The sequence below is a fragment of the Balearica regulorum genome, chromosome 13 (assembly GCF_011004875.1).
Source record: "Balearica regulorum gibbericeps isolate bBalReg1 chromosome 13, bBalReg1.pri, whole genome shotgun sequence".
In the NCBI taxonomy this organism is placed as follows: Eukaryota; Metazoa; Chordata; class Aves; order Gruiformes; family Gruidae; genus Balearica; species Balearica regulorum.
In genome coordinates, this window is record NC_046196.1 from 16,184,563 (window position 1) to 16,190,562 (window position 6,000).

Consider the following 6,000-nt stretch of genomic DNA (forward strand, 5'->3'; position numbering starts at 1 on the left):
TTTGTGTGTTATAAAAACGTAATTAATTATCTTTAAGCAAATTCCAAAACCAGGTGAATTTTGGATAGTAGAATGAATGTTGATTGTGTAGTACATCAGGTGTCTTGGATGGATGTTTATTTCTTGTTATTATATATGTAATCTTTTGGGTGAGTGCTTTAGAAAATAGGAACAGTAGGTATACCACAATGGGAAATCGCTGTGTGGAGATTGTAGAGAAACACAGACTTTTCAAGTCAAATTTGCTTATGTGCAGTGTGGTGCTGCTTTTTCGAGCTCTGGCATGGCACTTCTTGGGCACAGCAGGCTGGCACACAGCTGTGCAGACCAGGAGAGCTGCAGCAAAGTCATGCTGTCGCAGGCCATGTGCTCATCAGCAGTGTCCTTGCTCTGAGCATCGTCCCTAGTACAAGAAAATGCTCCTCCTATGACAAAACATCCCACTATCTGTCCTGTGAGTCATTGCAACAGGGTCGCAGTGAGACTCATCTCAGGATCAGCCATACAGTATTGTCATCCCTAACTACTGAAAATGAATGATATTTTAAATAAATAAAATTAGAACTTTTTTTCTGGTTTGTGGGCTTGTAGAGTGTATTTGAATGACTTTTCTCAGAAACCACAAAGGCTAGATAGTTTCCTTCTTTTGTGATTCTTATGTTATTAACTGGCTCCAGATGTTGTAACTATAAGAAAATAAGTACTGGGAGAGTTGTGACTATATTGTTTATGTAACAACACTGGGAAGAGCAATCTGAAGATGCTGATAGTTGTTCCTTCTCCAAGAGGTAACATTGGAGGCAATTAGGTGTAGCGGAGAAAAGTAAAATGTGGCCACTGAGGATAATGAAAGATAGTTCAGGCTTTCTGTGAGACCACTACCTACAGAGGGGTCATCAGATTAAAAGGGAGTAAAAGCAAAGTACGTGTCTCACTTATTTTCTGCTTCAACACCGTGTAGCGAGATGCTTTACGGGAGCCTTTACAGAATTCATCTTTGAGAGGCCAAAGTTTGCTGTAAAAAGGAGAAAATTATCTCTAGAAATTTTGCATGTACGTAAAATAGATTCAAACTTTGCATACTTTTTATGCAAGATCTGAGGCATTTTAGCTGTACGAAACAGCATATTGCTGGTCTTGCCCTGACAAATATGGGCTCTACTAATGCATGTGAATAGACATACTTGTAGTGAAATGTTTAAAGCATACAGGTTAAAAAAGATGTCATTAAAGTGATGGATTCCCCAGAAAATATTCCCTTTGAGAAAATGTGTCATAGTGCATATTCTCCTCTATAAATTGTACTGGTTTGTGGTTCAGAAAAGCTGTAGGGAAATTGGGTATTAGAATTGGGTTTGCTTCCTTGACTATGAGAAATCCTGGCTTAATAGCAAAGTTGAAGACAGTATGTGAAAAGTATGAGGAAATCAACATATCCGGTCACGGCAGACACACTGTACTTGTGCATTTAATGCTTCCTTTTGGACTGTCTTACTAATATGGCTGGGTTTTACCTGATTACCACACCGATGTTAGAGAACATGCACAGACTAACATACATCAAACTCTTCTTTTGCTAAAGCATTTTGAAAAATAGCAGGATATCAATTAATTCCACGCAAACTGTTAAAGTAAACTGTACTTCAAATGCAAATCCCTCCTGATGCTGAGGATGACAGTTGCATTTGCTACACAGGTAGCTGTACTTGAAGACATTATGATACAAGATCCAACACAATTGTAGTGAATTAAAACAGTGTTATCAGATTGGGCTGGGGCTTAGATTATTTTTTTAATTATTATTTGTGAGGAGAGCAAATCTACATTTATTTTCAGGCAGTTTAGGAATTGCCCCAAGAAGCCCGGCTCAGATTCCCAAGCGCTGTAATCTTTGTATGCAGAGTGCAGAAGGGGCGAGGCAGTATCACAGGAGCTGCGTGGGAAGCACTGGGCAAGCGGCTGTGTGGAACAGCCGCAGAAGTACCTGTGCTCTCACCGCCAACCCCTGCTGCGCCTGCCCCTGCTCGACACGCAGGCTGCAGCTGCACTGCTTGCCCTGTGCGTTAGGCACTGTTTATACGCTATGAAAATCAGCTTCCAGTTCAGACTGCGCTTACACCACCTAACTCGTACTCTCAGAATCTGGGGCACATTATACGCAGGTGTCTGAGATGAAAGGCCAGCTGTGAACTAGCCATTCTCCCATCCTTTCAGTCAATCTCTAATGCGAAACACTAAGGAACATGTTTCCAGCTCTTCTCTGGGTTTGGGCAACTTCTAAAACAAGGCTAATTGTCTACATGTGTGTTGTTCAGTTGAAACTCTGTCAAGAAAACAGTCTATCTGGCTGGGTTTAAAAGTTAGCTCTGATCCCACCAACCATGTTACTCTAGTTTAAGCTGGAGGTTGAATTCCATTGATACGTTAGGTGCATATTCTAATACAATGCACAAAGAACAACTAAAACCTTTTCATTCAGTCTGAGACTTGCAAATGAGTAGGCAGAGTTGACAATTAATAATTCTGTAGATTAAAATATCTATCTATTTGTATAATTAAAAAAAAGCTCTTTAATGTATTTGAAAGAGAAAAGCTGTTTTGTTAACAGCAGTTTTTAAACCTTTCACACCATTAGAAAAAAAGGTTTATATTTAATATGCATTATGTCATATTACAAGTCAGTTTTCCTTTAGCAACAAGAGGAAAGTTCTTAAAATGAATACAGGTTCACCTTATTCCTGGTTTTAATTTGTGATGATGATTTGTTCTGCCTACACGAGCATCTGATTGTTAACGTATTTCTAAAGATAAGCTTTAACTTAAAAATAAATTTTGTGAGCTTTTTCCTTTGATAATTTATTTTACATTGTCCAAAGTGAATTTACAATTCAAATTGGATGATAGCCAATCTGATTTTGTTTGATAGCTGAAGTAACATATTTTGTGCTTTCTTGCCCATACTTTGCACATGCACTAAGGCTATTTTTTTTGCCTCCTGGGACTGAAGTTTTGGAGAAGAGTAAAACAGTCTTTTCCTTGCTATTTACTTTAAAGAAGAAAGCTATGTGGAGGCTCTGGTATTTTTGGTAGGCACATGTGGAACAAACGTGTAATTGTATGACTGATCCAGCAGCTTGTTTAGCTACAGCTAATGGTGGTATGCCATTTAGGGGAACAATGTGAAGTGTGAAACAAACTCAAGTATGTGTGAAAGTTCTGTGGAGCAAAAGAAGCTTTATGAATGAAAATACCCTACTAACATACACTTGTGTAATTATGCAGACTATTGCATGCATCTCTATAACGTACACATTTTACTTTGAATCTAGTCCAATCTGTTATATCTATGAGAACATACAGACAAAACATATATTGGTCATTTGCCAGATGTCTTAAGATGCTGAAGTGGCTAATACACTAAGTCCAAGTAGATGAAACATCACAACTGGTTGGCATAGGGCTGTAGCAATGTGATGTATTGTGTGGCCTTCAGTTATTCTTGCTTTTGTTATAAGCTGGAAGTTCTTAAGATAAATTAAATACCCAATAGGTGTTTGGCATGCAGTATTCATTTTAACTTTTTTCTCTTTAGAATGTAACTTCATCAAACAGTCCCACAAGGTAAAACTACTTCTTGAAGATGCTGCAAGAATGTACCTTGTACTTGTGTAACCAGTTCTGTTTGGGCTTTTTTTTTTTTTTTTTTTTTTTCTTCAGATGGTGCTTCAGTACTTGAGGTGGCTTCTTCATGCCTCAAATTACCTCAAACCTCAGTGCACCTGAAAGCAGCCTTAGAGCATGGTGACACGTGGCATCCAAGTCCACCTGGACAGAAACGTTGCAAAGCAGCAGTAACCTTCTATTATATTTCTGATATCAGTGAACTGCAACAAGAAAAGGTATGAGAAAACTAAACCGTGGGACAACAAGCTTAAGAAGTAAGTTTCTGGACTTGTTTCTGTGCTATGTGAATAGATAGAAAGTGCAGCAGGTGCACTCCATATCCGCTGTGATATGTTACCGTAAATATAAAGGAGACGTTAATGCTATGAAGTAATGTTGGTAAGTTAACTCTGAATGTGTTGCATCATTCAAAGTATTATGTTAACTTCAATGGAGGTTGGATAACTAGATATTATTGCTATGTATAGATGGACACATAAAACAATGTCTGTCTTCTGTAGAGTGCTACCTTAGCAGCTTTTTTAAGGAGTGATTTGTTTGCTGGTGTCCTGTGATGCAAGTTGCTGGTTACATGTAAGTTCTCTGTTGACTCTCCTTTCTCCTGAAACATTCCATAATAGTTCTGTGCAATACTGTGATGTCCGTTAATACTGGAAAATCTGTGATCAACAACACTGGGGAAGACTTACTTCTGTTTTACAAAGGAGGCAACTGAAGCACAGGCCAAATCTCACCTGAAGTAATCTAGTGGCAATGGTGAGTTGACTGTGTTCATTTCAACAAATTTCAAAACTGTTGCTACTGTGCATCCCTTTTCCTTATATACTTAACCACAACGTAGAAGTTGCTGTAAAGACTTGCCTGATCTATGGAGATTTGCAAGAACAATTAGAGTCTCCAGTTGGTGAGTCAAGGAAATGAATAACAATAGCTTCTTACAATGACTGAAGGAGACATAATACAGTTCAAAATGGTTACTTGCATTTTGAGGACTACCTATCTTGTTCTTAATATTATCTAGTATAGAAGAGGGCAAAGAAGCAGATCTACATATTTATAGAATGTAATGTATATAAACTTGCTATTCATGTAATGCACATTATCAGTTGCAAAAAAAATCTGGAAAATAAAAATACTTGGAACCATTCAACAAACTAATGTTTATTTGCTTAAGCCTTGAGAGCCTGAATCTGCAAAGCTAAGCCCTCCTCAAAGGTACCAAGGAGACTCAGCTTTTCTGGCTGTTAAGGAAGTTGAATGTGCTCAGCAGCACTTCTCTGAATTGGAATTTAGGCCACCAGAAGTCATCCAATAGATTACAAGATTCATCAAATTGAAATGAAAGACTAGATCTTACAGAAAATATGTGGACTGTTTGAGGAAATTCTGTAACAACTTTTAATCTCATGATATATCCAGTTTGGCAATTGTTCCATACTGACCACATTGTGATGAAACGTTTAAACTAGCATAGCTATTTTACTCCCTGGATAATGATTTAAAGAAGTATTCTAATTTGGCAGGGGGGAAAAAAAAAAAAAAGATGGAACAGCCAACACTCTAACACATTGTTTCAAGTGTTTACGTGTTCACGTCAAGTGGGTAAAATATTCAGAAAAGTAAATGCTGACATGACTGAATTCACCCATATCATATCTGTACAGAACTCAGAAATTTTGAAGGTAAGTCTTATCTGAGATACTCAGCATGTCTATGAATGTCCTAATTGTTCCTTCCATTAGGCTAGTGTGTGGGCCCCAGGGGTGGGTGTGAAATAGTTAAGTGATAAATATTTGAGGACTTACACATTGCTTTAAGAACAAAAAGATGGGTCAGTTTCAGTGTAAAATGTTCCTTTTTGAGGTAAAAGCCTGGGTTTTTTTTGTGGAAAAGGTTCATTTTGAAGAGATAACAGCTTAACTAAACTAAAATCATCTCCCAAAAGAATGCAGAAAATATTTGCAACTAAGTGTCCATTTACAAAATGTTGTGAACTCTTCCCTTTGAAAATGATTTCTCAAGTTCAAAGGAAGAAGTCCCTTATTTTTGGGGTGAGTGTATATTGTTGTCATTAGCTTTGCTGTTAATCAGGAAGAGTGGGAAGAACCATGAATACAAATTCGTTGGCATTATTAAATGTAAAGCCATCTGCTTTTTGCTGTAATTTGAGAGATGTACAAGTAGAGCGCATAGAGATGCCACCATCACTACCCTAACAAAGGTCCGTGATTTCCAAAGGGTATTGATTTCTTTTTAACACTTCAAAGAAACCAGCCAGCCTTCTCCGTCCAACTTTTTAGGCTCAAGACTTCCGAG

At 37.8% G+C, this 6,000-nt stretch overlaps 1 long non-coding RNA gene across 1 annotated transcript in view; it reads left to right on the forward strand.

The window, feature by feature from the left end:
• LOC142603767 (uncharacterized) overlaps positions 1-4,440 on the forward strand; it is an 81,317-nt gene extending 76,877 nt beyond the window's left edge. The window contains exons 2-3 of the long non-coding RNA XR_012837656.1: positions 3,718-3,899; positions 4,305-4,440. This is a non-coding gene — a long non-coding RNA (uncharacterized LOC142603767). The remainder of the gene's footprint in view (positions 1-3,717; positions 3,900-4,304) is intronic.
• Positions 4,441-6,000: the final 1,560 nt, after the last annotated feature.